General features: G+C 39.5%; 1 protein-coding gene across 5 annotated transcripts in view; it reads left to right on the forward strand.

The window, feature by feature from the left end:
* TMTC2 (transmembrane O-mannosyltransferase targeting cadherins 2) overlaps positions 1-21,688 on the forward strand; it is a 388,467-nt gene that overhangs the window by 126,387 nt on the left and 240,392 nt on the right. The window contains exon 1 of one of the 5 annotated variants that reach the window (XM_077845668.1): positions 15,387-15,532. The exons of the other annotated variants lie outside the window; for them this stretch is intronic. The gene's annotated coding sequence lies outside the window, so the exon portion shown is untranslated. Of the gene's footprint in view, positions 1-15,386; positions 15,533-21,688 lie in introns of those variants that run through there. 5 annotated transcript variants of the gene reach the window in all.

The following is a 21,688-nucleotide window of genomic DNA, read 5'->3' on the forward strand; positions in this document are numbered from 1 at the left end:
TATGCTTTCTAGTACTTTTAAGGACAGGAAACATGAGAAAAGATTTTAAATCTCAATGTTCTGATTTGCCAACTCGAGAAATGTAATTTATAAATATTAAATAGTTGATCTTTCATAATGTAGTCACCGTTAACCTTTATTCTTCCCTAATTTATTTTATTTGATTTTACTTTTTTTAATTTAAATTTTGTTAGTTAACATACAGTACAATATTGGTTTCTGGAGTAGAATTCAGTGATTCATCACTTACATACAGCACCCAGTGCTCATCACAACATGTGCCCTCCTTAATACCCATCGCCCATTTAGCCCAGCCCCCTACCTCACTGCATCAACCCTCAGTTTGTTCTCTGTCGTTAAGAGATGCTTATAGCTTGTTTCTCTCTCTCCTTTTTTTCTTCCCCCTCTTCCTATATGTTCATCTGTTTTCTTTCTTGAAATCCCCATGTGAGCGAGATCATACGGTATTTGTCTTTTTATGACTGTTTCACCTAACATAATACACCCTAACTCCATCCATGTTATTGAAAATGGCAAGATTTTATTTTATTTTTTGATGGCTGAATAATATTCCATTGTGTATCCATATCACATCTTCTTCATCCATTCATTAGTCAGTGGCCATTTCCTAATTTAGTTTAATTCAACTGATGTTGTTTGAAAATGGAATAAAAGTAAATGTCAGTGGAAATACAGACTGAACACATATCAGGACAGAATAGTTACGAAGCATTCAGATCCATGAATGATAGTAATTTTAAGAATCATTTTATTTAACGATGGTGATTATCATAATGTTATGTTCATGTTTATGTTTTTTTTTTTCAGATTTTATTTATTTACTCATGAGAGGCAGACACACAGGCAGAGGGAGAAGCAGGGTCCCCTTGAGGAGCCTGATGCGGGACTCGATCCCAGGACCCCGGGATCATGCCCTGAGCCAAAGGCAGATGCTCAAGCCGAGCCACCCAGGTGCCCCATCCATGTTCAGGTTTCTGACGGAGGACAAACCAAAATGTGTCCTGCAGGACATGTACCCTATAGAGGTGGCAAGCCTGCATTTGGATTTAAACTGTCTCCTACTTGGTGTTTGGTGTTGAGCTTTGTCTCTTCAACCAGCATTTGTGGAGTGTACCGTGTGTCAAAACCTAGGACAGTTGCTCTGCAGCATTTTTATTGTTTTGGGGAGGTTATTGGAACACCTGATACAGTTCAGGCCCTCTGCCGGGATCTGGTAGCATAATGGTAGAGAACCAAAGCATGATCCCTGCCCCGTCAGTCCTTATGGTCTGGTGGAGGAGACCCTCGTTAAGTAAATAGTTATCACGGGGTTGAGTTTTATAAAGGTAAAACAAGGCAGCCTCATTTCCTGAGAAATGTTAGAAGGTTTCTGAAGTCAGCTTTAAAGCTGAACTTTGAAGGATGAGAGGGAGTCAGCAAGGTAAAGGGGGAAAGAAGTCGAGATGGGAGGGAAAGCGTTAGGAGGTCTTTACAAAGATCCTGAGGACATTAGAGCTCCATAGAAGGGAGGCTAAAAATCGGGTATGGCTGAAGGTTTGATTTTAAGGGAGAACTGGCCTCAGATGTAGCTGGGAAGGTGAGCAGTGCCTTCTAATCCTTCCATCTATAGACGATGTTGTTAAAGGTTTTCTTTGTTGTCCCAAGAGCAATGGGATGCACTTAGGAACATTTTAAAAGAATGGAATTACAAATGAGGTTTGCAGATGTGCTGCTGCAGAAGCAACCTGGCAGCCTTTTTTTTTCTTTTCTTTTCTTTTTTTTTCTCCTTTCTCCAAGGGAAATCAGTTTGGTTTCTACATGTTAAATACAAAATTGAAAGATCTGAAACAGCGTTTTTACGAACTAAATTGCATGGTCTCAAATTGAATTCTACTACGTTTTTATAATAGTACCTTTGTGTCTCTGCTCAGCACAGTGGCCTTAAAGTGTTTATTGATCTACCCTTCCCTTGGCCAGTGTAAGTGTCTCTGCAGTGTAGGTGAGCTAGCTGGATAGTGCCCCATTGATACGCATTATATCTTGGCCCTTTAGCGTTGAGAATAGTTTATTGGTGATACACTAATTTACAAAAAGCTGGAGATGATACTAGTAGGACATTAGATAACAATTCTTTGCTGAAGAACAGTATGTCCTGGAAGCCTTTTTTCTTTACTGTGCCATTTTATTTTACCATGCCCCGATGGTCTCCCAGGAGATGTGCTTTGTGTCCTCAGTTTTAATGTTTCACTATTTAATGCATCATTGAAAGATGAATCAGTAGCTTTTAGTTTTGTGTGTTCAAAAAAAAACCATGTCATACAAAATATTGGAAGCAATCTAAATGTCTGTCAGTATCCCTGTGTGGTGGCATCTTCATTCACGGTCATACTCTGTGGTAGTTGCAAGAGGAAAGGTGTATGAATATGGATCAGTCTCAGTAAGCTGAGAGATAAAAATGTTAAGTTGCAGAATGAGGCTTAGCTTATATTTCAGCAAGTTTTAAATATACACAGGACAGTACCATATATTTCATGTGGAAAACTACTTGAGTAGTAAAAATCTAAACCCATGGGATGAAGAATCATACTAACTGGAAGATGATAGTCACATCAGAAAGGAAAGGTGAGGGATAGAATAGGGATAGGTTTAACTTTAATCATACCTTTTTTTTAAAAAAAAAAAAAAAAAAAAGCTTTTTAATTTTATTTATTCATGAGAGACACAGAGAAACAGGGACACAGGCAGAGGGAGAAGCAGGCTCCATGCAGGAAGCCCGATGCGGGATTAGATCCCAGGACCCCAGGACCACACCACCAAAGGCAGATGCTCAACAGCTGAGCCACCCAGGCATCCCTATACCTTTTGTTTCTAAAAGAAAAGCTCAGTTGACATAAATAATGCAAAAATTGAATATTTGTTAGAAGTTCTGAATGGTGAGTGATAATGTGTAAGGGAGGTCTCAAGCAGATAAATAAGGATATGGTCACTTGTTTTGACTTAGGGGCCAAATAATAGCTGATTAAAAGTGACTTAAACTGTAATATGGTTATTTCTTGTTTGTTTAATAAGAGTTCTGGAGTAAGGTGGTCTCAGGATTGGTTTGGTGACTTACCCATGATACTAGGGACTTGGGTCTGTCCATCCTCATTTGTGGATGGTGAGGTGGCTTTCCTTTTGGTGAGGTGGCTGTAGCTCCATAGATCTCAGACATGCTCATAGGAAGTCACCGCAGTGGGACTGGGAAGGGATGAGGCATGGTTTTCCACGATGAGAAAATACTTTCCAGAAGAGTCTCCTTCAGCAGAGCCTGAGCTAAGACCTCTCATAGTACAGGGCCTGGCAGATGGTAGGTGCCTAATAAATGTTTGTTGAGTAGATGTATTTTTAGTAAAGGGGGATGGGGTTGTCACAATTATTTGAAGAGGTTTGGATTTGTGAGTGATCTTTACCTTCAGGTGAAACTCTGTATTGGTGATGTGCTTTTACTGAAATGTTAAATGAGAAATTTTCATAGTTTTGCTTATTTTTTATGTATTACTGCTATTTTTAATGAACTGAAAGGGAGCTGAAGATGATTGGTCTCAAGCTCTTAATTCTTCCCAGATGAGGAAGCAGATGTTCACACAGGTGTAGCAGTACTGACCCCTGAATTCCAAGCCCTTGATTTCTGCTCCAGTGCTCATGCTGTATACACTCAAAGAATGTAATCAGCACTGTGAATCTCCTAAAGGATTGCACTAGGGACTTTTGGTGAGGCTGAAAGCTGTGTTAAGAAAAGTTTTTGAGACTACAGAAGTCCTATTTTTATTTTTATTTTTTATTGGAGTTCAATTTGCCAACATAGAGCATATCACCCAGTGCTCATCCCATCAAGTGCCCCCCTCAGTGCCCGTCACCCAGTCACCCCAACCCCCGCCCACCTCCCTTTCCACCACCCCTTGTTCGTCTCCCAGAGTTAGGAGTCTCTCATGTTTACAGAAGTCCTCTTACATCCCTCACTGTTATTAGGCCAGCACTAGACTAAAATGGATATACAGGCGCAGTGTTGCCTTTGCAACCGGTAGGAAATGGATTGTATTGGATCTTGCATCTGGGAAGTACCCCACCATTATCCCTTTGAAGTGACCTGAGGGTCTGGGTGAGCTTCTGAGACTGGATGACCAGGCTAGTTTACTCCTTTTCATGGAACTAAACATGCTCATTGTCTTTATTTTCTTACACTGACCACCTGGCTGAATTCATTTGACTGTGAAGTTAAAGAGGAAAAAATATATATGAAAATATAACTTTGCAAGCAAGCGGTTATATAGCAAAATTTCTTCTTAAACCTGCTTCATTTTCCCCGCTGTCCTTACCATGACCAAACTTGATGTATATTTTATTTGAGAAACAGTTGCTGTTTTTAATTATGTGTGCAATTCCTTTATAAGTGGAACTTGTATTACAAATTTTCAGGCTGAATAAATAATGTACTACTGTGGACCATCTGATCAGTTATTTATATCACAGTTGTTATCTTAGTAAGGGGGTTTAGGGTACCTCTCTCTGTCTTGTCCTGAGTGATCATTTGTCCTACGTCAGTACCTGGGCTATACCTTCTATGATCCCAACAAGATTTCTTTTGCAAAATGCTGGTGAAGTTTTACTAAAGTCTTACGAATTGTAAGGCTCAGTGCCCTCTTCCCACCCATTCCCCCCCCCAAAAAAAAGTCTACTGAAAGGCGTAAGTCTTCACTACAAATAAATTGCATGCCAGCGGCAGCTACTAATTCAAAGCAGCTTTTGAATCTGAGCAGAAAGTTTTAAAATTCTCGGAATTATAGCTTTAACTTAATTTGTCAGCCAAAGAAATGAAACAATTTCTTTAAAAGGAGGAAAGAGGGACAGAGGACAGAAGATGTAATAGAGCAGTCTTTTCCCAAGAAAAGCAAATGTTTTAGTTCCAGATTAGCAGCCCCAGTTCCCTGCTGCTTCCACCCACCATGGAAATTGAATGTAAAGTTTGGGCTGTGGTCAAGGCCCCCTCCAAGAGATTTAGTGCTATCCAAGGACTCTCCAAGATAGCTTCAGTTGAGCACAAATTCTCTCTAATTATAGCTAGACCTGGCCGCCTTCTTTCAGTGGAGGATTTTCTCCTCTCTACGCATTTTTGTCTTCATTTCAACATGTCAATAAACTTTATGGAGTAGAACATATAATGTTGCCATATTTTCTAGAGTGTCTTTTAATGACAGAGTTGTTTATTTTTTTAAGGTAGCAAGATGGAAAATGTTTTGTTTCACCGTGGCATAATAAACCAATAAAACCAGCTGGACAAACATTTATCAACTGAAGTAGGTGCTAAAGCCAGCCTCGAATCCCTGTCTGAAGCTTGGTCATATGTTAAGAGCCTTGTTTCAAGTTATGGCAGATATATTCAAAATTACTAGTCAGGCTACAAAGCACTGTCGACTAAAAGTCAACTAAAAGCTTCTGTGTTTTAGAATTTTGGTCGTTTGGGCTCTGAGAAGACTTTGCTCTTTGTTGAAATCCTTTCTTGAGGAAGTTGTGGAAGAGAGGCAATTAGGCACATCTATTTCTTTTCCCCAAAATACCTCTTTATTCATTCAGTTTGTCTTACTCTCAAATGTATGGTAAATTGCCAAAAAAGTCTGTAAGGAAAATGGAGATTCCCAAACAAATATGCCAAATATACAGCTGTTAATCTGTAAGCTAATTGGAATATTGACAAATTCAATAATGTATTCAAGATTTTTGAGCTCAACTTTAAGAAACGTTAATTTTAACCAGCGCTCTATCTTGACACTTAAGGCTGTTCCCCATTATATGAATAATTGGTTTCCAAAACGTGAGGCAAATACAGCCAAGTAAGTAGGAGGCCTGCAAAATGTTGTTTTACCGTCCTCTCTTAAACAAAACAAACAAACACAGCAACAATACCAGAACTGTAGCAAAATACAATAATTACCTACCAGGTCTCTTAAAGGTGATTTGCAAAGCTTAGAGATTAGAGGAAAAATATCGAATTAAAAAATGTGATATACTTCTGTAAAAAAAAAAAAAAAAAAGTTAAAACAGTGTACTTAAAGTGTGGCATGCGGGCTACTTATTTTCAGGGGTGTACACATAGGAGCACCTGGGTGGCTCAGGCGGTAAAGTGTCCTACTCTTGATTTCAGCTCAGGTCATGGTCTTTCAGGGTCATGAGATTGAGCCCTGTGTCAGTCTCTGTGCTCAGGGCAGAGCTTGCTTGGTATCCTCTTTCTGTTTCTCCCTTTGCCTCTCCTGCTGCTTGCATGCCGAGCTCTCTTGCTCTCTTTCTGTCTCTCAATACATACATACATACATAAATCTTTAAGGGGTGTACACATAAATATTTTAATATTTATTTTAAGAGTTATTGTTGAAAACATAATTAGCATGGAAGACAGTCCATTGATGCTATTGCTAAAAACAAGGCAAAATGTAATAAGGAAAACAAAATTGAGGCAGTTTAAAGGTAGATATGAGGTAAATTAGTACAGTGAGTACGTGTGTGGCAAAAATTAGTAGTACAGTGAGTACGTGTGTGGCAAAAAAAATACTACATGACTAATATGATGTGGGAAACCCTGGATTATGAGCGTCTAGATAAAGAATCATTGAATCCATTTTTTTTTTTTTTTTTTTTTTTAAGAATCATTGAATCCTAAGATTTGGAGTGCTCTCGAAATTTACGTAGTGTAGCCTTCCTCTCCTCTTTTATCATGACCATCTATCCTGTTTTTGGATTTCCAGTGATGGAGAATCACTACCCCCTGAGGTGGCATGTTCCTTCACTAGATGAATGTAATAGTTAAAGTTCTTCTGTATAACTCATCATCCAGCTGTTAGTAATTCCATGATCTCAGTCTGTCTTTATGATAAGTATAGAACAAGTCTAATCCTTCTTTCTTGTGATGCAATTTCAGTAATTTGAGGAAATTTATTATTGTTTCTCCTCTAAATCACTTTTTACTGGATAAATAAGCCGCTTTCTTTGACAGTCCTCAAAGTGACATGGCTCCGGGATCCCCATGTCATGTTGGTTGCTTGTTGGAATGCTTTCTAGTTTTAAAGTATCTTCCCAAATGGTTCCCTGAACTTGGGTGACTGGATAATTTAGTTACTTATTCTGAAAATGAATATATTAATTTAAATGAAGTGGATGGTACATTAGAATTATTTTAGAGAGCTTATCACATGAAGTAGTAAGCATCATCATTTCTATTACTACGATGGATATAGTGATAATGATATTATGTACCTATAATACATAATGATACTGAGGATACGTTTCAAGTTTATTAGATGCTTATCCTAAACACTGCAGGTTTTTGATTATGTATTTGTTTTTATTGCAGTCTGATGCAATATATGTTTGCATTTGAATTTTTTCTTTTTCTTTTTTTTTTTTTTTTGGCTACATCATACTGACTCATTGAGTCTTACTTTCTTCTAAATTCTCCCAAGTATTTTTCCATGCATATGTTGCTGACTCACATCTTCCCATCCTGCAGTTTCTGGCTTTGGACCTAATTTTAGGTCTTAGGATCTAATCCTTATCCCTATTAAACTTAACTTTGTTTACTTCAGTTGGTCATTCCATTCTGTCAAGATCTATTTGGATATTGCACTCTGCTAATGAAAATGTTCTTCCTTGCTTAGAATGGTATCAACACTCTTTTATTTTTTTTCTCCAAATTAGGCATTTTTCTCAATCTTACTTTATTTCCCTGATTAGGAATGTGATGCATACTCACTGGAGCAGTAATTGGCCCCCTGTATGAATTCTGTGGGGGCACAAATACTTAACCAGTTTCTCACTGGTTGGACTATTGTGGGTGGTAAAGAGCTATTGCTTCCTCCTCTTTAGAGACTCCCTTCTCCCTTGACCATCCTGTGCCCTCACCTGAGATCACCTGGGCTCCCCAAGGTCCAGCTACCTAAATTTAAATGCTGAACATAGCAGCGGCCCTGTACAACCTTGCTCTGGTACTGCGATCACTACCCAGTCTGTATTAGTTACTAATATTTTGAATATCACCTTTGGGTATAAAATAACATGCATGAAATCCAGAGCCATAAGCTGACCACTGACCTTAATTATAAATTCTAATTCTCAAGATTGTATTTGAGGTACGGGAGAGATTTTAGAGGAAGTTTTGAGTGATGAGGGCTACATGGAGCTCTGCTATGAAAATTGTACTCTCCTTCAAATCAGGAAAAGCTTCAGGACCTTCTCTATTCCTCACATTAAGTTATTCTTCACTTAATCTTATCTATGTGGTACTCTAGTCTTTTGCATCATGTTTTCCTTTGGTAATTTAGTAGAAAATAAATGATGGTAGTTTTTATTCATTTGTATGCATGTATGAACTGTTGACCCTTACTTCTGCGTGCCTACGGACATGAGTCCTTGTGTATTTTAGTGAGGAAATGATTCTGGTAACCTTATTAATGTACTTGGTGAAGCCTAGCTAAGTGGGACGCTATGGTAGGCAGTGTAAGAGGCCCAAAGGTATTCATGTCCTAATCCTCAGCAGCTGGTGAATATGCTATCTCTGGTGGAAGACGGGACTTGGAAGATGTGGTTAAAGTTATTTTAAGGGGAGAGAGTATCCTATATTATCTGAGCGGACTTTGTGTAATCACAAGGGTTCTAATGAGGCGGGAGAGTCAGAATCAAAGAGACCATGGAGGCAGAGGTTGAGTGATGTAATTAATTGCTGGCTTTGAAGATGGAGAAAAAGGGTCAAGTCAAAGAATGACCTCTATCGGCTGGAAAAGGCAGGGAACTGGCTTCTTTTCTGGTGCCTCCAGAAGGAGCACAATCTTGCTAATACTTGATGAAAAAAACCCATTTGCACTTAAGACCTTCAGAACTGTAAGATGATAAATTTGTGGTTTTTTTTTTTTTGCCACTAAGCATATGGTAATTCATTATAGTAACAATAGGAAACTGATACAGACACCAAACTAATAATTCACCCCTTTTTGCCAATAATTAAGATTATTCAGCAATAGTTCCTATAATGGTAAGTACCAACATAACACAGAAGAAACGAAACCATTTGGCCTGCCTCCGTCCCTCTAATTATTGTTGAGACAAGAAGGGTGAGAAGTTTGTGTTGTGTTTTCTCACACTAATCTCAAAGTTTCATACTGCCATTCTGCTATCATATTTCTCCTCTTTATCCTCTAATTCACGTAGTTTCTAATATGTGTATGTAGATACATTGGTCAAAAAGGACAAAATTAAGACCATGTTAAATTAAAAATATAGAGGCCCAGTTTCCAGAAGGATCTTTTTGTTTGTTTCTGTTTTAAAGATTTTATTTATTTATTTGAGAGAGAGTGAGAGAGAGCGAGATCTATGAGCAGAGGGCAGGAGCAGAGGGAGAGGGAGAAGCAGAAGAAGCAGGCTCCCCAATAAGCAGGGCTTGATCCTATGATGCTGAGATCATGACCTGAGCTGAAAGGCAGACACTTAACCGATTGAGCCACCCAGGCGCCCCTCCAGAAGGATTTTCTGACAAAAACTCTAATACCTCTTCTCAAGTCTTCCCCTTGAGATGTGATTTGGACATATGTTGTCTGCTTGTCATAACAGCAGCTTTATTTTTCATACGAGTTACACTGGAACTTGGCTTGCCTCGAGGTTACCCATCAACTGAGGTCTGCTTCATGCAAAATATGTACTAAGGCTGAAGCTCAGGAAAAGAGGATGGATTTAAAAATTAAATGACTCAAGAAATATACAGTGATGACTTCTCAGTAGGGTTAAAAAAAATTTGAGTTTTCATCGGAGTCGAATTCTGGAAGTGGAAAAACTCTAAAAAAAAATTGTTTGGCATTATTTTAATTCCCTGTTTTTGAGGCTGTTATTTAAAGGCTGTAAGGCTTTGTGGTCAATAGAAAACTCAATAAATGCGGAACACTCCTTGGTGAAATCCCTTCCGCTCCAGACAGCTTTCCAGTATGTTGTACTAATTTAGCATCATTTAGACCATTTAGTCAGTGCTGTTAGTTGCAAACAAAATAGTGTGGGCCAGAGGGAATGGACTAACACACAGTTAGGCTCCTTTCTTCTTCTTCTGGAATACCCAAGTCCCCTTCTCCCCCCTACCCCAAACACACATTATAAATGGAGTGGGGGCAGAGGGCCTCTCCGGCACAAAGCTAACAGGGCTGGGAACAGTGCAAAGTAGAACTAGCATTAGAACACCAGTCCAAAGATATGGGTTGGTTGGTTTTTTTTTTTTTTCCCCTATAATTCTGCGTCTCACTCACTATGTGATCCTGGATGGCAGTCTTTATTTTCCTTCACTAAAAAGATGAGAAAGAGCATTTGTGACATCACATGGTGCCTCTAAAAATATTTTGAGAACTAGAAAGTTCTGGACATACATTAAGTAATCACGGTTATTATATAAACTTCTCCATCGTTCTTCTCACCTCCTTTCGCCACTCTGGGAATCCAGATGGAGTCACGGGATAAAATAGGCTGGTGCAACCAGTGCTGACTGTGTGGTGGTGACAGCATTGGTGTCGTGATGTCATCACCCTGTGGCAACCGTAGCTTTGTTCTTTGTTGCATCATTCTCCTTCTATCCTTTCCCTCCCTCAAAATCACTAAGGCACCGTAAGTGGTGTAAAAACAATGTTAATCCCGGTGTAGTTGTTGGTGAGCATAATGCAGATAATGAAACTCTTGTTTTGTTTGAAAGTTAAGCTTTTGGTTGAGTGCACTTCCTACCACGATGATCGCTTTCAGCATGTGGAGCCCATTAAGCAGTGTTGGAGCTGGATTCACAGTTTACTATGCTCACACTGCATCTGTTTCTACCCTGATGATAACACCTGGATCAGTTTAGAACTTATGTAGGAGTTTAAGATGTGGTGTAGTTAATTTCTAAAACAACTGTTGATCTTTATATGTGTGAACCCCATGGTCTTTCACATTCCAGACGAATTCACTGCCATTTGAACATGCTCGTACCTGTGTGCGCTTGCAGAATGGGAAATAAAAAACATGTGCCTTCCCCTCCAGGAGGTTTATTTTCACTTAAATTTCTAAGGGGTGACAATGATGAGATGATTATTTTTTTTCCCCTTTTGGGATGAATGGGAAGATGCTTTTATGTTGTATTTCTCGTAACCTTTATCGAATGTTCATCTGAAACGAACAGTTGATGGATGATTTTCCTACCTGCTTTGTCAAAACACACAGCCATACACAGCCCAAGCCATGTATGATGCTATGATTCCTCTTGGGAACCCTGAGATGGACAAGCATTAAAAATTAAAGAAAGGCAGTTCTGTTACTGAGACTATGCGCTCTATCTCTGTGGCTGGCTAAAAGCAGAGTGCCAGTTCACTAGAGCTTTGAGAAATGACTTTTCCCAGTGACCCACTGCCTTTTAAAGACAGCAGAGTTTGGAGTTCCTTTTTAAAGTGCTAAATGCCCTTGGAGAGTTGCAGTACAGTTATATTCCCATTAGAAAGATTGAACTTCTCTCCAGGATGCCCTCAGAAAAGAAACCATTAGAAGACAGGACCAATAGAGCATTTGGGGATGCCTATTCTGTTATCCTCACCAAGGCAACTTTTAATGTTAGTTTTGCAGTGTGAAAATCCCATCTACTGTGAGTGGAGTGACCATGATAGAATGAGTGACTTTACCCTTTTTCACAAGGTGATCACATTTCTGGTCATAAACTCTTCTAGATTATATTCCAGGCCATCCTAAATTATAGCCTGTGTCCTGCCCACCTGCATAGGATTGGCTTATATGAAGACTGTGAAGAGGGGATTTTTCAAATATTGTGTTGACTTCTATTTTTATTAGTGAAGATAGAAGAAGTTTGATACCTATTGTCCTGCTTTTTAGAAGTCGCTGTCTTTGAAAACATAATGATATGTGTGTGTGATTGGAAATGCCTGGAGTAATTCTTTTCCTCCTTTGTGCAAGAAGAAATAAGGGTAGCTTAAAAAAATAGTTTGCAGATCACATTACAGATGGTTTGTTAGAACTGATGTTCTTTAGTCCAAAAGAAATGTCAAGCCTGGCTTTGTTGGTGGTATGCAACTGTTGTTCTTCCAATGAAGCTCTTTCCCAGAATATCCTAATTAGGTTGTGCACTATGACATAAATCCTGTGACTCTCCTTTCTGTTATGCTTGTTGATCCCGTCACTTAACTTTGCTATTATCCATCCTCCCCGATGAGTTAGACTGCTGTGAACATTATTCTTGTGTTCTTCAGTTGGCTAATGGCTTAACTTTTCATTAATATGGGCACAATTTCACATTACTGTAGTAGGGGAGAGAGGAAGACAGGTCCTGGAGAATATGCTAAGAGAGAAGATAGACGGCACTAGGAGCTGAATACTAGATGTAGTTAGTGATATTGAGCAACATTTCAGGGGAAACAGAAGTGCTCTTTTGGGGCACCTGGCTGGCTCAGTTGGAAAGTCATGTGACTCTTGATCTCAGGGTTGTGAATTTGAGCCCCACATTGGGTGTAGAGATTACTTAAGTAAAAAATATGTTTAAAATAATGTGCTCTTTTGTGGAATCCAGAAAGGCAGGAGTGGTGATTCATTATAGTAACAGTCATTTGTTTGTTAAGTCACCTACTATGTGTGAATAGTTAACCTCCTTATTTAATCATTTTCTTATTTTATCTTCATCAGAAACAGTAGTTTACAAATGAGAAGACTGAACCACACAGCCAGTAAGTCTAAGAGGAAGAATTTGAACCAAGATTACCTGGCTCTAGGGTAGATGAGTATGCATTCAGCATGTGACATGGATTTTAGGAGTTTCTCTTGATAAGAGATGAATGTTTCTTTTTTTTTTTTTAATTTTTATTTTTCCAGTTTGACTTGGAGTAAAAAATTAGATCTGTTGTGCCTAGCTCCCTCTGATTGAATACCATCCTCCATTCTTATACTTTGTTCTGCTTGTTCATTTCATGCCTTGTGAATTTTTTAGCCTGGTTACTTGCATACTGAAAAAAAAAATCTTTTATAGGCAACAGCCAGTGTGTCAGACATTATGTCTAGTGAAGACAGTGATGGTCAGGAGTGTATTAAAATGATCTTGTGGTCTGGTGTTGGAGTTTCCAACTTCGTGGAGGTTGGCTGAGTTAGCAGGCATAGATGGGGGTGCTAGAGAAGATACTCGTAATATCCAGCTGCTCCAGCTTTGACAGTTTGGGAGTCAGCAAAGGGGTAAAATATACCATGCTTAAGATTGTCAAAGAGACATGTTGGTGCTTCATAATTTGTCTGTTCATAGCACGAGATCTGAGAGAGCTGATAGTTTTCATCTAACAGTTAGCATGTGTATTTTAAGCGCCTGCCCTGTAATTTAAAGAGCTCCAGAGCGAAAAGTGTCTGGACTTCCTGTTTGCTTCCTTAATTTATTTCTTGGTTATTCAAGTTTGGTCACTGAATGACATCTGTATTAGAAAGTACTGTGTACTGGATGTCAATAAATTTTAATGGTGGCCTTAATATCTCCTTGTCTCCCCATTCTTGGATGAAATATCTCTCTGCCTTCCATGACAAATTAGAGAGTTGCTGGTGGTTTGTGGACCAAATGTTTGGGTACTTTGAGTAGGCTCCTCTGTGTTAGTTTTAAATTAGAGTGTTTTCCTCCTTGCCTATCTGTTTTTCATCAGGGATCATATATTCTTGTGTCCAAAAAGACTCTCTGATTTAACTGTGAGGCTGATTTTATTGTAGGGATGTCTGTGTATCCTGTCATCGCAGGCAACCCTGGTGAAACTTCCCATGTTGTGTGTGTATGTTGCTGCAATATGTTCAAAGTCTGATCTTTCTCAGATGTATGTGTGTGTGTAGCTTTTATAGCCGAAAAGGGATGCAGGCCGCACAATTTCTGCCAGGATATGTTTTCTATTATATTTTGTAATATGAAATTATAGGTTCGTTTTTGGCTTTCATAAAGCTGCCTTTTTCACCCGTCACTGGAAGACAACTAACACCTTCCTTTGACTCACGTTTTCCAAGACTCCTTCGTGTTAAAAGAAGACTTTCGTTTTGAAATGCAGAAATTAAAAGAATATGGTACAAAAGCATTTTTTTATGGCTTTATTGAGTCTTGAGGGCAGATATATGGATTCCAGACCAAATGCAATAATAGACTAGGATTTTACTTTCAAATCGTCTTAGAAACACTTCTTGTCGGAGATTTATGGTACATGTGGAAGAACAGGGCTGCTTTGAAGGTTAAATGGAATAGTTTGGAGAGCAGTGTTCAAGGTCTTCCTCTGCCTCTTGTTAAGAATGTGCTCTCTAACTTAACCCGTCCAGCTTCGCTTCCCTGTTTTCTGGCAGTGTGGGGAGGACAGAGTGAGATGGGGGGGGAGGGGGTGCTCTGCAAGCTTTGTCAATCCCCGTGTAAATGTGGAGCAGCCCTGGTGCTCTATGATGTGTGTGTAGTTAGCATGAGGGCCCCATGGGCATGGTCGGGAATTTTTTCCCCTCTGGTGGAGAGCATAGACGAATCCTGGCAGGACTAAGAAGGAGATACCTCTTCAAGTCCTATTTATACTTACAAAGCAGTTCGACCCCTGTCATCAAAACACAGCACCAGACGTGGTATTGGAGAAATAAGCCTTTGTGTGCCATCTAGTTTCCCTGAAAGTCCGACGGATAAACAGGAGAGTGTATGTAATTGCATATGACGGGCACCCCGGGAGAGTCAGATGTGTTCTCCTGTAAAGGCTGCTGAAACAAAATACCACAAACGAGAAGACTTCAACAACAGAAATTTATCTTCTCATGGTTCTAGAAGGGAAAAGTCTGAGATCAAGGTGTAGGCAGGTTGGGATTCCCCTGAGGCCTCTGCTTGGCTTGCAGAAGGCCACCTTTTCTCCATGGGCTCCTCTGTATGAGTGTCCCCAATGTCTGTCTAAATGTCCTTTTTTGATAAGGGCACTGGTTAGATTGCAGTAAGGGCCGGCCCACTCTACTGGCCTCATTGTAACTTCATTACCTTTTTAAAGGCCTTCCTTCTCTCCAACGGTGGTCACATTCCATGGTACCCATGCTAGAGGTTCAACATCTGAATTTTTTATTTTTTTATTTTTTATTTTATTTTTGTCAGGGAGCACCATTTAGCCCATAACAGAGAGAGAGCGGTGGATAAGGAATTGAGATTTGCATTCCAGCGTGGGTGGCTCTGAAATGTACTGATGCCATTGTGTCAGGCAGGACTCTTGTCAGGCCCATATCTGCCCACATCCGCTTACTCATGGGGTGGGGACAAGGATCCAAGATAATCGTGAACATGAGCACATTCTGTAAAATGTAAAAGTCTGATACAGATGCAAGGTGGTATTATCCTATGCCTACTTGTGAGGGATACAATGGCAACATGTGGAAATTTTTAAGTGGAAGAGACAAAGGATCATGGCAAACATTTCCCCATAAGAAGTTTCTTGGCTATTCTCTTTGGCTGCCGGAGAAGCGTGGATAAAGAAAGGTGATTTGGTTTAAGACTTGATTTGGAGAAGCCGGGAGTTAGGCTAACAGATAAGCCAGATGTCTGGACAGGGCAGTACAAATGTCTTTCCTCCCCCATCACCTGTTTTCTTAGAGTCAGTTTCTTGGTTTAAATTTTTGTCCACTGACTCCTATGGTTTGTCAGTACTCAGGCTGTGCACTCTCAGTGGGGGCACAAGCAGGGGTCATAGTCAGAAAGTACTTTTCTTGTTTACCTAAGTGGAGGTTATAACTTCTCCTTGAGGTTGTGACTCTTTTTTTTTTTTTTTTAAGGGATCATATTTGCGTAATTGGGAGAAACTACCAGCACTTAGTATATCTGGTCTGAAATTGTAAAGTACTCTTTATGTAAAAGATAAGTGTTTTAAATGAAGAGATGTATTCTCAGCTTGCCATTCCTACCTTTTTAGAGTGCATTTGGATAATCTAATCCTTAAGGACAAAGATGCATCTTCTTTTATTCTGTAAAAGCACAAAAAACAAGACCATGCACAAAATTGGTGTTCTTGAATTCTTTGTGATTATACTTGTATTTTTTTCTCTTGGAATCGGGAACCAGTGGAGCTGCTGCTTCTGCTTCTTCTTCCTCTTCCTCTCCCTCTTCCTCTTCCTCTTCTTCCATTTACTTGAGAGAGAGAGAGAGAGATTGAGAGAGAGAGAGAGAGAGAGAGAGAGCAAGAGTACAGAGGGAGAAGAGCGAGAGGCAGACCCCCATTGAGCAGGGAGGCCAGCACATGGGGCTCAATCCCAGGACCCCAGGATCATGACCTGAGGTGAAGGCAGACGCTTCACTGACTGAGCCACCCAGGAGCCCCAGAGCCCATTCATTGTTGAAAGCTTTGAATGTCATGAAAATCTATTCTCTGATACTTATTTATTCTCTTAAATCATAGTCAAACATTTGTTGTTTTCTGTAAATAAAAAAATTAAAAAGAAATCAGTTATCCTTCAAAACATATCACTACTGGGGATCCTTGGGTGGCTCAGTGCTTTAGCACTTGCCTTCAGCCCAGAGTGTGATCCTGGGGTCCCAGGATCGAGTCTCCCATCAGGCTCCAAAACATGCTTCTCCCTCTGCCCTGTGTCTCTGCCTCTCTCTCTTTGTCTTTCATGAATAAATAAATAAATAAATCTTAAAAAATAATAATAATTAAAAAAAAAGAACATATCACTACTGCTCAAGACTCCAGTGTAAGGGAAACAGTGTGTGATCTATTAAATGCCAAAAATATTTTTAATCATCTTTTTATAGGCCTAATTTATGAAAGCCTATGAAACTGACTGAAATTCATAAATGATATAATGTAGTGTACTAAAGTGGCTCATATACTTGAATTAACTTTTTGGAGCAAAAAACCTTCATAATAACCCTTCTGGTGCTAATTTCAAGACTTAAAAAAGTGGAATCAGGATATTTTCTTTAAGCTTTAAAGTTGAGACTCTGATTGAATTTAGTACAGTGTGGAGGAGGTGAGTTGTGACTATAATATTTTATTATGTCAGGATGGCATGATATGAATACAGTGAACAATTATGTAGAAAAATATTAATATTTTCATCATGCGAATTGCAAGGTACTGCAAATATTTTAAGGTGTTAAGAAGCTAATGTTAAGGTAGAGGATTCTTTTAATCAGTGAAGTGAAATGCTTGGAGTGTGGTTTTCCTGATACTCTCAGGCTGTTAGTTTTTGCTCTAATCTCGTAAAATGCTTTCCATATAAATACTTTAAAAAACATGTTTAGGCAACTGACCATTTAATTTGGAAATGAACATCTTTCTTCCAAATGGATTATTAATTAGCTTTTTAGGGTAACTTACACTTTTTTTTTCTTGGATATTTCCCGTAGGAATTCTGAAAATGACAGTTTTGATTTATCTGAGGAATCATAGATACTTGAAAAAATATTGAACCAAGTTTCCTTCTCCACAGTTTCTGCCCATAACAGAAACAGGTATCTGGGCAAACTCTGGACTTGGTTGGGGAAGAAGCCACCTCATCTGAGGAATGTCTAGGAGAGTGAATGTCTAGCAGCTCTGGGCGTAGGTCACTTGCAGTTGGGACTAGTTTGAAATAGAAGCTTACTTTTCTTTTTTTTTTTTTCCTTTCCTTTTCTTTTTATTTTTTTGAGGGGAGGGCATTGAGGGCGGGGCAGGGGAGCATTGCTATGTTAGATGAAGTTCATAAAGCTCCTTTATTGCTCATAGGAAAAACTCCCAAAGGCATGGAAGAAGGGTCCACGAAGAATGTTCCTTTAGTAACAAGGCTGAGCATTCTTAGACTTACTTTGCACAAAGCAAGCAATTACTCGAGGGCCCTGTCCCTTGGATGTGTGACAACAGGCCTTTTATTACTCCCAGCAGCCTCTTTTCATTCAACATCTACAGGGTGGCAATTCAAAAAAAAAAAAAATTTTTTTTTTTTTTTTTAAGTGCCAGTTGTTTAGGAAGCCATCATCTCTGCCATGGAAGGATTTTAGTCTAGTAGGGGGAGATCAAGATAGAAACAAGCAAATTTAGTAATGTGTTACATATGGTATGATGATAAATTCATCCCAAAACTATTTCTCCTGGGACCTTGCAACCTAACACTGCTCCCACTAGTCCAGCACCCAGACACTGAGATTTACTTGCCTTACCCTAAGTTCCTCAAGGAATCTGAAATACATTGCTTATCTCCAAACTGAGACAGGCTCTCAATGTTATGGTGTTTCTCATTCCCCTCTCCTGTTAGACAAGTATTTACATATTAACTGGAGCTTTCTAAATATAATGGCTTATCCCTAAAGAGGAACTCTAATGAAGGGATTATAGGTTAAGTGGCAAATGGATGCCAAAGACATTTGGGTAAGCCAATTAACCTGATGGTTTTTTCACAGTTAATTATCATTGAATGAGCAGAGGTTAGTGCCCAGAGTGAGTGAACTACTTTTAGATGAAAGTGATAATTTCCTATATATGTAAAACAATGAAGAATTTTCCAAAGAATTTTTCTAAAAGGTGAGTGCAGCTTATAAGTCCCAATCATTTCTAGTTGGAATTCAGTTCATCAGAAACACATGGAATGCCTACTGTGTGCTAGGCTCCAAAAGATAAATTAGATGCTTTTCTATTTCTTAAAAGTTAACAGTGGTTGGGGAAATAAATAAAGCAAGTTCTACCAAGACAATGATTGCATCAAACCCAAAGAGCATTAGGGAGATTGATATCCAGCCAAATTCCCATACATCTCGCGAAGGTCAGTAGTACAAGACAGAGTAATGCCAGTGATTCCATCCCTCAAACTTTGTTCACTCTAGCAAACTAACCGATTGTATTTTTTCAGACCCCAAACTTACCACCTCCTGTCTGACTCACGATCTTTGCAAATATTGACCTTCAGCCTGGCAATATCCTCTTACTCCTTCATATAACTCCTTCCATGTATGCAGACATGCTTTTCTCAGGGAGGTGGACCTGTGTTCTTTGTTGTTGTTATTGCTTTTCTAAAGATTTTATTTATTCTGACTTGAGAGAGGGCGAGAGCATGAGAGAGCACAAGCCAGGGGAAAAGGGAGAGGGAGAAGCAGACTCCCACTGAATAGGGACCCCCATACAGGGCTCAATCCCAGGCTCCCGGATCATGACCTGAGCCACCCAGGTGCCCCAGCTTTGGGTCTTCTAAGACTATTGGGAGTTTGTTCTCTTCTCCTTTAGCAATCAGGATTTCATATTGGAGGAGTATTTTCATACTATAGTGAAATTGTACACCTATTTGCCTCCTCTACTAAGCTGTTTCGCAAAGTTGATGAGTCTGTTTTGCTCACCCTGCTGTCTGCAGTGCCCTGTATAATGTCTAGTCCATCACTGAGTAAATGAATATATGAATAAGTAAATGATTTCCTTTTTTTTTTTTTTTTTTTTTTTTTTTTTTTAGTAACTAATTTTCTTACGACAAAATTCCTTTTTCGGGGGAGCAGTGATTTCAGTAGGGGATGGAAGAGGGAATTTTAGAATTACCTGTGCCCCATTTTAATGCATTTTTTCCCTCCTACAACTTCCGAAATGTCTTCCACATATCATCCCATTTAGGATCCCTATTAATTATAGCAAGAAGTCAATGTGATTAATGGGAATGTGTCTGTACTCCGTGTCAAAATCAAGCGTATTTGCAACAATAGCTAGGAAAGACTTTGGGGAGACTGTGGCATCACAAATGATCATGGAGCACTGAAGCATATTTGGACAGATATAACTGGATGAAAAAGAGCAGTCCGGACAGAAGAAGGAAAGAAATGGTTTGAGCAAAGGCCTAGAGTCTGGGAAGTTTGGATGACATTAAGATGCCTATGGAGAAGTAATGGGAGATTGGCCTAGAGGCATAATGGGGATGGTTATGAATGCTGGGCTGTGAAGGGTGTTTATTATGGTAAGAAATAGGGCATGATGAGGGATTTTTATGGAGCAGAGTAGTAGTGTTAGGTTCCATTTCAGGAAGTTTCTGTCTCTGCAGCAAGTGTATCGTGGATCAAAGAGGGAGAGAAAGCAGTCAGGGATGACTATTTACTTCAGTTTAGCAAATATTTATTGTGAGCCTGTTATGCGTTGGGCACTGGGAGGAAACATAGAGCATAATTCCTTCCATGAGGGACTTAAGCCTAACGAAGGAAAGTGAACAAGCAGTTTTAGTAAGCATGCTAAGCAGTGCGGGCAGGAAATAATAAAAGCCCGAATGAGACTAGCACAGAGTTAGAGGCAGATTCAACGGAAACTTGCGAATTGGATTTTCTCTGAGGTTCGGAATAGTGTTAAAATATCCTTAACCAATTTTAAAATGGATGTAGGAGCAAAGAGAGAAGGAGCCCTCATGCATGCACAACTTTGATGGCAGTGTTGGAGGGATAACGGTATTTTAATAAAGGGCTTGTATGAAAAAGGGGATGGATTGTGAGGAAAATGACATAGATTCAATCTTACTAAGCTAAAGATACTAAAAAGACAACTAACAGTATTGATACTTCCAGTGTGCAGTTTTGTTTAGCACTTTTTTGGTTGTAGATGTCAGAATGGCCATTAAAATTAACTTATGAGTAAGGGGCATTTATTGGTTTATTTAAGAGTGCTAGCTGCAGGCATGACAGGATCCAGCTGCAGTAGGAATGGCCTCTTTGTCTCCTAGATTTGGGTTCTTTGGTGTTGGCTTCGTTCTTAGGCTCTGTCTTCAGGGAATTCTTAAGCAGCCCTTGGATTTCATCTCATTCTTAAAAGATGTTCTTTCTCAGTAGAGTGTCGGGGCTGTATTTGACTCTGATTGACCTGGCTTCCTGCTAAATCAGTTGTTACAGCCAGGAATGAGGATGGGCGATTAGAGTACACTAATCGGTCAAATCATCTGATGATCTTTCATCAGGAGGTAAGGGCAGCCTCACCCTAGCCATATGGACTGAGAGTAAATGTGGGCTGTTCTTGAAGAAAACCCACAAAAAGCCAAAACCCAGGACACTGTTAAGTAGGGGCAGAAGGGACTCCAAATAACGGCAAGTATCCATTACACAAGACTCTAATTTTTTTAAAGAGATTTTATATTTATTAGAGAGAAAGAGAGTGAGCAGGAGCTGTGGAGAGAGAGAGAGTGAGAAAGAAAAAAAGAAAAGAAAAGAAAAAAAGAAAGGAAGGAAAGGAAGGAAAGAAAGGAAAGGAAAGAAAAAGAAAAGAAAGAAAAAGAAAGAAAGAAAGAAAGAAAGAAAGAAAGAAAGAAAGAAAGAAAGAAAAGAAAAGAAAAGAAAGAAAAGCAGACTTTGCACTCCATGCTGAGCCTGATGCAGGGGCTCCGTCCCAGGACCCCAAGATCATGACCTGAGCCAAAGTCAGATGCTTAACCAGCTGAGTCACCCAAGGTGCCCCAAGGCTCTGTAATTTCAAACATTTTGGGTTAACATTGCTTTGTTTGATCTTCAACACAACAGCTTTTGAGAAGCATTGTTACTATCTCCCCATGACAGGTAAGGACGCTGAGCTTTAGGGAGGCCAGCTGGCCAAAGCTGGTCAGTCCTCCTGGTGGCAGTAAAGGAACCAAGATTTCATTACTCTTCCTTCCATTCAGGTCTGGATATCAGCTGGGCATTTGGAGGTGGAGGCTCACGAGCAACACGTAGGTT

Source organism: Canis aureus, chromosome 13 (genome assembly GCF_053574225.1).
Source record: "Canis aureus isolate CA01 chromosome 13, VMU_Caureus_v.1.0, whole genome shotgun sequence".
NCBI lineage: Eukaryota > Metazoa > Chordata > Mammalia > Carnivora > Canidae > Canis > Canis aureus.